A 12,868-nucleotide genomic window follows, 5' to 3' on the forward strand; every position below is an offset into this window, starting at 1 on the left:
TTGTGACTCACTTCAATCAAGATGGGTCTTAGTTCTCTTACTGGAGTCCTTTATAAGAGAGTGAAATTTACAGAGAGAGAGAGAAGAAAGCCATGGAAGCAAAATGGTGAAATCAATGAAACCTGGAAGAGAAGGAAGAGTCAAACATATCTTGCCATGTGGTAGAAGAACCAAGGATCACTTGATCTTTAGGAAGAAAGCATGGCCTTGATGATGCCTTGATTTGGTCATTTTCCTGGCCTCAAAACCGTGTTCAAATAAATTTCCATTGTTTTAGCTGAACCATTTCATGGCATTTGCTCTGAGCATCCTAGGAAACTAAAACACCAGCAAAACAATTTTCATGAGAAAGCAAACAAATCACTTACGATGCATTATTCTAATATTGAGCAGGCTAATATGTGTGCCAGATCTTGGAATCTCTATCTGGGCAGGCTGATGATATAGCTAGATTTTTCTAGAGAATTTGCAGTCAGAGTTCCTTTAATAAACCAATAATATACACACAGCTTCAAAGGGTCCTTTTGATTAGAGTTCAGGATGAATTCCTTCTTTCAGATCAGTGAGCACTGTCGCCCTCTTGGAGAAGAGAGGGATTTCAATTGGTCTTCTAAGAAAGTCAGTTTACAAAGGGAACACACACAAGAAGTCTGGTCAGTCAATGTAGACAGCAAAGGTGAATAAATAGATGGAATGTGTGATAAACAGCTTCTGAGGTGACTCTCACATACCTTTACAGTGGGCTGGACCCAGTGACACATTTCTAATGCATAGGGTATGGCAAATGTCATGGTATCTTACTTTGGAGGTTAGATAAGGGACAGTTAATCATTTACATTTGTGCATTAGTTTTACCAGATTGTATCTGTGGTGGTTTAAGCTGTATGCACCCCAGACAAACAAATTCTTAAAACCTAATACATTCCTGTAGATGTAAACCAATTGTAAGTAGGACCTTTCAATGAGGTTACTTCAGTTAACCCATGGTCCACCTCAATCAGGATGGGGCTTAATCCTATTACTGGAGTCCTTTATAAGAGAATGAAATTCAGAAGCAGAGAGAGAGCGCCACAGAAGCATAATGCTGAAATCAATGAAACCTGGAAGAGTAGGAAGAGACCAGTAGACACTGCCATGTGCCTTGCCATGTCATAGAGGATCCAAGGGTCACTGGCAGCTGGTCTTCTGGAAGAAATCAATGCCTTGATGATTTCTTGATTTGGACATTTTCCCAGCCTCAAAACTGTAAGCTAATCAATTTCAATTTTTCAAGCTGAGCTGTTTTATGGTTTGCTGAACAGCCTAGAGAACTAAAATAAAGTCTTAGCTCACATCTAGGTGAATCAGTTCAGCAGGAGGATAAGTATTCTTCAGGCCGTGGGAAAGCTCCATTTCCTTATTTCAGTGAGCACAGAAAAGTCTAAACCACATCCATCACTATCTTCCCTACCAACATGTATTCAAACATGTTGCACATATACATTTACATACACACACGCTATTTATGGATTAAAGGCAAAAAATTCACAGAATATGCAGGATTCTTCTGCCCACCTTTGGATATTCTAGTTGGAAACAAGTAGAAGTAGACATCTACCATCCCCATTACAAAAGGGAGGATCAGATGTGTAATGGTGAGAATTTTGCTAAAGAATACAAATAGAACATGATCTAAGCAAGAACATAAAAATTTATGGCTATTCTCTATCTGTCAATAGCACTAGAAGAGCAAGCATGGAAAATGTCCTTAATGGCATAGAAGGTTAGGTTTCGAGATGAAAAGTAGAAAGCATTACCATTGTAACCCTCTGATGACTTAACAGCTTGCTCAACTTTCATGTTGTTACACTGGAGAAAGTGACCATAACATAGAAGATCTGTTTCCCTTAGAGCTTCTGTGAGTCAAGCCAGCCTGATTTGAAATTATACAGAGGAGCCTAAAATTAAATTCTGGTGTCTGTAAAGTCATTCTGTGTTCTGTGACTATCTAATTATTTTCATTTCTCAATGAATAAAACCCATCAGTATACTATTTAGATTTTAGTCCCTCTTAATAAATAATTCAAAGAGGACAAAATTTATAGGCAAAACGTTTTCTTTTTCTCTCTCCCTCCCTTCTTTCTTCCATCTTTCTTTTAATAAACATGTTATCACGCTTTTAATTTCTGATAATTTATCACATTAACTTTTATACCCATACATAACATTTGAGTGAAAACTTAATTCACCCAACTAAATAAAAAATTATGTGATATGCCATAGTTAATGTTTAAGCTTGAAACTCTGCTGAATAGAACCCCCATTCTCATGTCTCATGGAGTATATAATCTAATCAGAGGCAAAAAGCAAGTACATATGCGGTGATAAGTACTATAAACTGAGGCACTAAAACAGAACTATGAAAGATGATGGAAGAGAAGTAAACTGTAAGGGCTTAAAAGGAAAATATTTGGTTAAAATGGAGGTGGGGCTTCTGACTTATTTCCCTAAGTCTATAGGTGAAGGCAATAGACATAAGGATTATGAGAAAGTTAGTTAGAAATAGGAAAATTTGAGCATATTTATGACAAAAGAGTCAAAACTCAGGAGGGTGATTGAAAAATGCAGGGCAAAACCTGTTATTGATAAAAACAACACAATACTCTAGGCAGGAAGATGTTAAATATAGAAATATATAAATATTTTTAACCTTGGCATTTATAAAAGAGAGTCTTCTGAGGTTGGAGTGAGAGAAGAAAAGGTCAGAAGAAATACAAAGAGAGATTGCATGCCAGGTAGTCTTTATAATTTCACTGAATTTTTGGTGAGATCATCTGTTCATCTGTTAAAATTTATGCTCCCAGGGAAGACTAGGGACTTGAAGATGTTGAAGAAGGTTTGTATCTGTTGCTATAGGGAATGAAATGTAGAGTCAACAGTGAGATTTGAATCACTTGCATTTCTAATGAAATCACAAATTTGAAAAAAAATTTCCCACAGTTAAGTACTTTTGTACAGACAAGAATCAAGAAAACAGATAATGAGGATTTCCTAGGGCTGGAATTGGGGAAAGAAGTGTGTACTCTGCAGAAGTCATTATGGGTATATTGCAAGCACCTCCTCAAACTGTTTAACTAAGAAGCTGAAACTACTACAACATGGAGAGATCAAAGGCATGATCACAATAAAGACACAATTTAGTTCTGTATGGATGGTACTCAGGCTGAAGAAGTGGTCAGTATTTGAGCACTCAAAAAGAAGTAGTTTACATTATAGTTAACACCCTGTCTTGTGCAATTTTGTAAGTTATGAAAAAATATATAAAGGCCTGTATCTATCATGCAGAACAATTCCAATGTCGTGAAAATGCCCCCATATTATACCTACTCTTCCCTCTCCTTCCCCTCAGAGCCTCTGGTGGCCACTGTCTTTTTATCAGTGATACGAAAAACTATAATCCACGTTTAGTGGCACTGCTTCAATATGCTTTAATATGTGTTCATCAATTTTTAACAAATGTACCAGACTAATGAAGCATGTTGTTAATGTGGGAAAGTGTGGGAGGGGGAGAGAGTGGGGCATATGGGAATCCCCTGTAATTTTTATGTAACATGTAACCTAAATTAATTAATTATTATTTAAAACGCAGACAATAAAATAAATTAATTTAAACAACAATAAAATCCCAGAGCACCTGTGGAAAAAAAAAGTAGTTTGAAGGATCGACACAGCTATAGTTAGGCATAGCACTAAATGTTGAGTTGGGTTGGAAAAGGAGGTTCCCAGGGTTCAATCGCTTTAAGAAGTGTGAGACTGCAGGGTGAGAGTGATGACAGGGATGAAGGGAGAGAATGAGGTTATGAACTAGGCAACAAAGCCAGTGAGAAAATTTCATGAGTTCACCATGCAAAATAAAACAAGGCGGGGGTGGGAGGGAATGTTAGCTATTTAGTTATTTCCATCAATGTGGCAGCTAAGTTTTCTGGAGAAAATTAAGCATGGGTAGAGACAGTTTTGATTACTATGACAGTTTAAAGCCAAGTCTATGACTTTTATGCAAATCTAGACATTTTCAATATGCCTGTGGAAATACTTCTATTTATGCCTAAGCATAATAACTGCCTGGCTAAACTGTCTGGAGTTTTCCATCAGGGTCTTGGGTCTTTAATATATATGGATATTACACTCTAAAACATATCCAATATAGAGCTACAGGATTGAAGAGGAGACTCAAAAGCATTTTTATAATGGGGATGTAACTTTCTCTGAAAGAGAAGACTCACAGAAGATATATTTCTTAGGCTTAATCTTGCAGATAAAAGAGAAAAGTTAATTTCATAATTGTGATTCTGGAGGCTGAAACTAGGATCAGTGGATGGAAATTGTTGAGAGGCAAATTTTTACTTAACGAAAGGAAGAACAGTTTGGATTTTCCCAAATGCAAATTTATTTTTCTTGAAATAAGAAGTTCCATGTTGTGTAGACTCATTCACTGGACAATTCTTGAACATACTAAAGTCCACAGAAGAACAAACTTGGTATCACCTGGAAGCTTGTTGGAAAGGCAGTATCTCAGCTCTCCTCCCCCAAAACCTTCATTTTAACAATTTGCTTTAGCATTTTAATTTTCATAGCAGGTGATGACTGCTACGCACACTAAAGTTAGAGATGCTTTGGCCTAGACCACGTTCCTGCATTGGATGGACAATCAGACTATATTCTTTTTTTTTTTTAAAGATATATTTTTTATTTATTTCTCTCCCCTCCCCCCTCCCCCTCCAGTTGTCTGCTCTCTGTGTCCATTAGCTGTGTGTTCTTCTGTGACCCGTGGCACTGGGAATCTGTGTTTCTTTTTGTTGTGTCATCTTGCTGCATCAGCTGTCTGTGTGTGCGGCGCCATTCCTGAGCAGGCTGCACCTTCCCTCATGCTGGGCGTCTCTCCTTACGGGGTGCACTCCTTGTGCATGGGGTTCCCCCATGGTGGGGACACTGCTGTGTGACACGGCACTCCTTGCATGCATCAGCCAGCTCCAGACAGGTAAAGGAGGCCCGGGGTTTGAACCGCGGACTTCCCATATGGTAGGCGGACACCCTATCCATTGGGCCAAGTCCGCTTCCCTGGGCTATATTTTTATAACTTTTGTCTTGTACTCTGATTCTAAAATTATTTCTCTCCTTACCTGATTGCTGAGGATTGAGTCAGGTCCCTAATAAAGATGTGTTCAAGTCTTATTCCCCATTCCTGCAGGTATAAGGCCATTTGTAAGTAGAATCTTTGAAAGTGTTGTTAATTAATTAAGATGTGGACTCATTTGTGCATGGATTCTATGAAGATCCTATTTAGATAAGGCCAAATTGCATCGGGGTGGAGGGGGTCCTTAATCCATATTGCTGGAGTCATTACAAGGCAGAGGAAATTTGGCCTCAGTCAGTGAGTATAAGCCAGAAGCCAGAAGAAGCTCTAGAAGGAAGGAGACCACCTATGACAGAGGTGGAGACGCAAGCCAAGCCCAAGGATTGCAGCAAGCCAACAGGACAACTCTACAGACTCTGGAAGAAAACTTGGCCTGTCCAGAACTTGATTTGGACTTCTAGCCTCCAAAACCATGAGAAAATAAATGTCTATTGTTTAAGCCAACCAGTTTTATGCTATGTTCTAGCAGCCCTGGAACAACAATAAAAAAGACATTGGTTTATCTCTATTTTTTTTAACTTAACATCCCAAATAAAAATTACTATTGCATTTTGATTCTTCTAAATTGAATTTAATTTTCCCAAGATTCCTTTCATGTAGCAACATTCCAAAGTTCAGCTGCACAACAAGATGGATTTTGAAATACTACATTTGGAAAATGTCTTTTTTTTTTTGTCTCATGAAGTATCGTTGTAACAGTGCTTTTAAAACAAAAAGACAATAACTGAAAATCCCTGCAGCATTTAGCTTCCTGCCTGTACTCTGGCACTTTCTGTTTATTCAGTAATGAAACTGAGGGTATCCAGTGGATTTTTTATTTATTAGTAATTCAGTTTGACTAGCTAATAAAACACTACTTGTGATGAGTTCATATAGAAGAATTGTTGCTAGGGAGATTAATGTTAATAGGAGGACAGCTGGTGGAAAATATAGGGAATGTATAATACCGATTTTGGCAGTAGATGAGGATTTTGGTTAATAATATAAATACAGGAATGTTCTGCTACAAGGTGTTAAGAATATGGTGATACATGGGAAAATATAAAAAATAATTGGGAAAGTACGTGAGTGAAGGGGATATATTGGAACTATGTATGATTTGCATGTTTTCTTTCTGTAAACCTACAACTACTTTAATAAAAAATAATTAAAAAGGAAAACAAAGAAAACTGTTGCTTTCTTGCTTTCATCTTTCTTCTGCTTTAGTTCCTGCATTTGGAAAGCAAGTTCACTGACTCTTATATTTTTATTACTCGGCTTTGTCTACAGCCCTGAAATTTCCCTTCTGAGACAACTCAAGCCTTGTTTCGCTTCTGAATGCCTGCTGAAAGTAACAGACAGTGATTCATTTATCAACAGAGGAAAGAAATTGATAAACAGTGGTAGTAAGTTTTATATTTTGTTCTGATAGCATATTCCTTTAGGGTTTTTTTACCTTCCCAATGGAAATAATTTTTAATTAGCATAAATATATGGTTTCTCTGTAACACATACAAATGAACAGGGCTTTGAGTTTACAAATCTCTCTCATGATGTGGTATTGTGTTGTATATGTACAGTAATCGGGATTTATTTAAAATAATCTCCAGTGTCAGCAATGGTACAACACAATTTATAATGTCTCCATTGTAAAGGGAATATTATCACTACTTAGAAGAGCAGATGATATATGGCAAGTGGCATCAAGCAAGAAATCATGGTTTTTATGGTGAAAAAAAAAATGGCAGGGTTCATTATAAAGCTTATCTCCTTTGAATCAAGGAAGAATTTGTTACTTGTGATGAGTAACACCCTCACTAACCTAATTTAAGACTTGTCACGTCGAGTTGTCTTTTCTCTAGTGGCAATTACATAATGTATAGAAACATTTACAGTATGTTTATTCATACTTTGAAAATACCATAACACTTCTTATAAGTAAGTCCTAAATATGATAGTGATGCAAAACAGTTAACTTTGGTGTATATTTGATGGTCCTAAACCCCACTAATTGTTTATCACTCATCCACTAGTCTGTCTCTTTTTTACTGTATCCACTGATGCATCTCTAATTTTACTTTTATTCTTTTAAAAATTATGTCTAGTCTTCTACTATTAAAGCTATTTTAAAAAAACCACACACACTAATCCCTTATCAGCAGGGAAGGTTATTTTTTAGCTTTGGGAAGAAAAATAATAGTTAAAAATATTTGCTGCTTTCACACTAAATTATATTTACTGTTATTTATTTTATTATTATTTTTTGGCATTTGTTCTTATTAGAATATCCCTTTTGGTTAATGCTTTCCTAAACCTGAAAAGAGGCTGGGTAGCATCCAGAGTCCCGCAGCTTTCATGTCACCTTTCACCCTCTAAGAGGGCGACTGTGGGGATTAGGGTGGTGTTAGGCAATCTCTCACCTGCTGGCATACTTCACCTTGGTGTCATTTGTTGTTGGTAAAGGTCAGGGCCGTCCTCTTTTCTACAATGCTCATCTCGAAAACCCTGTGCCTAACATGTTTTATGTATAATTATTTTGATGGTATTTCAGCTGGAGACTTTTTTTTCTTCCTCTCAGTTCCCATCCTATTCTTTATCACTCAAAACATCAAAATTGGACCGAGTCCTCCCTTTCCGTGTTCTGAGATCATTCATTCATTTATTCATCCATGGCTTCATTTTGTGTTCATCATTGTAATATGAAAGCACTGAGAACTTTGTGGAAGTCATTGCCTAGAAGGATGGAAAGATTTGGGCACAATCAATTGCTGAAAAGTAAGATGAAGCCATATGAGTAATCCTAACTGGTAACTCTAGCCGAGGAGACAAAAGACATAAAAAATATGTTTACTTCCTATCAGTGGGGTATGCCACCTAGTTATTTGAAAGCTAAGAAAGCCATACAAACCAAAAATATGTGAAGTTGGACTATTAATATTTTTGTCTATTAATAGAAGTGTTTTTCCTTTGCTAAATTTAGAAATGAGAGGATATTAACCACATGGCAATGCAAAACGGAAAACAATTCAAATTAAGGCCAGGTGTTATCAATTTGTATTGTGATATTTGTAATCCTTCTTAGTTCTAAAAGCATCACGTACTTGGTCATGATCAAAGTAAGAAGGGGTTTTAGTTTGGTTTATTAATTAAGGGTCTTCCATGACATGGTAGATGGGGAATAGGTTTCCCTCAATCCATGACAGATTGACCTAAGGCAAGGCACATCATTGGCATGTCCCTCTGTTATGCTCTGACTTATCACTGATTGCACTGAAATAGAAGTTAAAATTTGCAAATGTGTATTTTCAATGACTTTTCACCTTGTCAACAAATTGCACAATATTTTAACACTTTTTGTTTTTCAACTACAGGGATTATAATCATAAAAATATTACCATTTATACATTATATTATGTATCTAACCTTCCATTCTTCTCTAAATTACACACTAACTCGGCAAAGCAGGCATTATTATTCCCATTTGTTGTTAAGGAAGTCAAGACTTAGAAAAGTTACAGAACTTGACCAAGATAACATGGTTAGGAAGTGACAGACCCAGATTGGGGATGGAAGAATATCTGATTTTTAACAGTATGTTTAGCACTTTCTTTTCCACCACACTGACTGTTATAGGAAAACTTATCCATAACTTATGGAATTTATGAGCTAATCCTATAGGTGCATTGGCTCTTTTCTTGTCTGGTAGTACAGTTTCAAGTTCAGTTTAGAAGTATAATGAGATATTAACATTGATGGAAGAATCATAAGGGTTTGAAAAATAATTTCTTTATATGTTTTTTCCAAAGTTTCTTACTCAACAAAATAAATAGTATTGTTGTTTTTTTTTTTTTCTAATCAAGTTCTGGGGCTTGTCTACAAAGCAAGGCATTCACATTGACATGGTATACAAATACAAAGTAGCCTATCCATTTGTAGAATGTGGCTAGAATCCAATGCTATCTTTAGCTCAGCATGGCTGTGTTCTTTATCATAAATTCAAACCAGATTTGTTCAATTTTGCCTTGTGGGTAATTGGATTCCCAGTAACAGAGAGTGGAGTTTATATTGCAACCATAACATTGGCTTGTTACAACAGTTTGAGCAGTTGCTCTTCATATTAGCTTAAAATATATATGTCCAATTGATTTATGTCTAAGTGAAGGGTCTTTATTGGTCCCATGTCTGCCAAAATGTGAATTCTGTACTTTATAAAAAGGAATTGAATTGTTTTCCTCAATATTATAAGGTAAGCAGTTGATGCAGTAGGATTTACCTTTAAGATATTGAAACCAGGAGCTTCAGAAGAGTATAAGGAAAGAAGTGAAATAGACAATAGGTTGTTAAGCCAAGCAGACAGGTAAGAATATAGAACCTACATTAAGCAAAGAAATCTAGGAAGAAAATGGGTAAGTCAAAGAAAATCACATTCAGCCAGAGAGGCCCACACCTGAAACAGAGACAATGCTAAGGTCCACCTGGAGATTTCCTATAAATTTCCTATTAGGAAAATTGAGCTCAAGGTGAGAAATATGAGACTTGTAGTTATAGGGACTGAGGTGTACTTTGAAGATCATGGAAAAACAGAAGCCATTTTCCAACTTCATTGACCCCAAATCTTGATCTTTTCTATGTATCACGGTTCATCAGTTTGGAGAAAATGATCTAGACATACCCAAACCAAAATGCTAGATTTTAATTTCCAGTAAATATTTGGCTCATTGTCAGAACATATCAGCATGGTTAGAATGTTCTCTTTTTGAAGTAAAATTTAAATAAGAAGAAAAATTATAATCAGGGAGTTGATTGAGTGCAATGGTATATAAGACATAAAGGGGCCTGACCTCATTTATTTCAATAGGGTGAAACTGACAATAGACAAGTGTAACGTCAAATAACTAAGATGATTTCAGATTTGGATGAGGACTATAAACGAAATAAATGGAGTATATGTTTTAATCTGTCAAAAGACTGCTAGTGTAAAGTACCATAAATGGGTTGGCTTTTATAAAGGGAATTTATTTGGGGCAAAAGCTCACAGTTCCAAGGCCATGAAAAGTCCAACTCAAGGCACTGTAAGAGATGCTTTTTCACCAAAGTTAGCTGCCACCTGGTGAAGCAAGATGGCCACCAATCTCTGCTGAGGTCTCTGCCTTCCCCTCCAGAATCTACCATCATCGCCCGGAGCTCAGCTGTGGACAACTTGGCAAAGGGCTTGTCTCTTTTCAGGACTCTTCTATCAGTCTTGCCTGCTCTGCTTTCTTCCTGAGTTCAGCTGAAAGCTATCAAGCATATGGTTTAGTTCTCCCTGGCCCTCAGCTGTTTGAACCTCTCAGAGGTATCTCTCCTTGCAGCTCCACTGTGGGAAAAACAGTCCTTTCTCTCACAGGCTCAAAATGGCAGGGCTCCCTTTTCCATTCATATCAGACCCAGCAAGAGGGTAGAGACTCAACCTAAGTCAGCCTTCACTGACTCAGTCCACTTGAAAGGGTCTCACAGCCACAGGAAAGGATTTAATTCACTAACATAATCTTTCTCTTTTTGGAATTCATAAAATAATTTCAACCTGCCATATGTGATGAGGAGTTAACTGAAGGCAAGCACATGTGCTATTTTATTTCAGATTTTTAGGGCAGGCTCTCTGAAGAAGTTATATTTTACTTCAGACCTAAAAGACAAAAAGTGCTAGTAGAGTCACAGTACAAGAAACAATGCCATAGCAAAGAGAAGAGCAAATCCTCATCCAAACGTGTTGGTGTAATACTACAATTTTCAGAGTTTAAGGGAATATTTCTGGTACTTCTTATGGTAAAAGAAAACAAATTAGAGTTTTTCCTCCTTCATGCACCATTATCATCTTCACTACCCCCACCACTGAAAACAATAACACTAATGGATTATCAAATATTATTCAATGTCAAAGAGAATTGCCTGCATTGAATGTAACTGGGATTGGTATATCAGGAGGAGGATACCTACCTGTTTCAAAAACACTGGAGCTAACAGTATTTCAAGACCTTAAGAGCCAATAGAAAAAGATCAGGCAAAGATTTCTGATAGAGATGATGATCTATCTATTATCTTAGTAGTGACTTGAGCATATCTCAACTCTTGAAGATGAGTTGGGTTTTGGCTTTACATCAGAGTTTTAGTTTAGTTCTACATAAAAACGTTTGTTCTAAGCTGGATCTAAAGTTATTTGAAAGTGAACTTTCGAATATAATTTTAAAATATTAAGTGTAACAATACACGTGGTCAAAATATTCTTGGATAGGTAACACAAAGGAATGTTTTAATTCATATAGGATTTTATAACAAATGATCTGTAACTTGATAAATATGAAGAATACTGAAGGGGAGAAAAATACCTATTATTCATATGATTAAGTTACATGTCATTGCTTATAGACTTCCCAAATATTTGGGGAATCTTGGGGAAATGAATAATAAAATATTTCATATGCTACATAAATGAATTACTAACATTGGTAGAAGAGATGAAATTTGGAATCTCATACTGATGCCTTTATGATCATCTGAAGGAAAATTCATGCCAGTATTAAGAAGCTTCATCATTAGGATTTCAAGAACATTTTTTTTCCATTGGAATTCAAGATCTTTTTCCCTTTGATTATTCTTCTCTACAAAATATGCCTCTAAAGCATATTTAAATTTTGCATTTAAAGAATGATTGAAGATGATTATCTTGTCTGGGCATGTGTGAGTCCAAAATTCAATCTGACTTATAACCTAACATATAGGATCAAAACATTATAAATAGTATACAAGTATTAATAATGCAAATTTTCTAACACTGAATATAGACTAGGATATTGGAGGTCAATAATTAATTTTAAAAATGTATTAAATATAAAACGATTATTTGTAGAAAGCTTTGATGGAATAAATACCTACTAAAGATATTTGCATGTGAATCATTAAAAGAAACTATCTAAATGGTTTTTGGATGAGGAGAATAACTGCATTTTAAAATTAAGAAATGTTAAATTCTAGAAAATGTTAAGTGATTAGAAATACATGAAAAATAAGTATTTTAGGTAGAACTAGCAGCACTTAATTTAGGAAAAATAAAACAAAAGATCATTAAATTCACAACTACAATAACAATGAAAATAATAAAGTTTATAAAAAAGACCATTTAAAAGAATAATGGGTAGGATGTCTCATACTAACCGAATTATTTCCTATTTTCTTCATTTCTGGTCATAATTTATGAAATTGTACTCATGAGATTAAATTAGTAGCATGTTTTAATATAAATGCCTCAGAATTCAGAGTTGGTGAAGTAAGTTTAAAATCCCAGTGTTTTGATTAATTTATGTAGGTAATTCAGGCTTCTGAATTCTTATGTAAAAATGAAGAAGTTTCATTAGATGACAGCTATAGTCCCTCTGAGTTTTTTGGCCTGATGATTCTGGAATCATATAATGATGAAAAACAAAAATTTGGAGAATTTTGATGGGTGTGACTGAATAGCATTACATTTGACTTCTCACTACTATGTCTCTAAGTGTTTCATTTTCATTTGTATCTTTTATAGGGCGAAGATAATTTGTGAAAGTAAATATGCAGAATACTTTTAAAATAATGCCATGAGCACTGAGAAATTAGGCTATAGGACTTTGAAATTAGAGGAAGAAACAAAAGTAAGCTATTCAACAGAGATAAATAAAAATCTAGTAAATGTAAGGAAAAAAA

Source organism: Dasypus novemcinctus, chromosome 4, assembly GCF_030445035.2.
Source record: "Dasypus novemcinctus isolate mDasNov1 chromosome 4, mDasNov1.1.hap2, whole genome shotgun sequence".
Classification (NCBI taxonomy): Eukaryota; Metazoa; Chordata; class Mammalia; order Cingulata; family Dasypodidae; genus Dasypus; species Dasypus novemcinctus.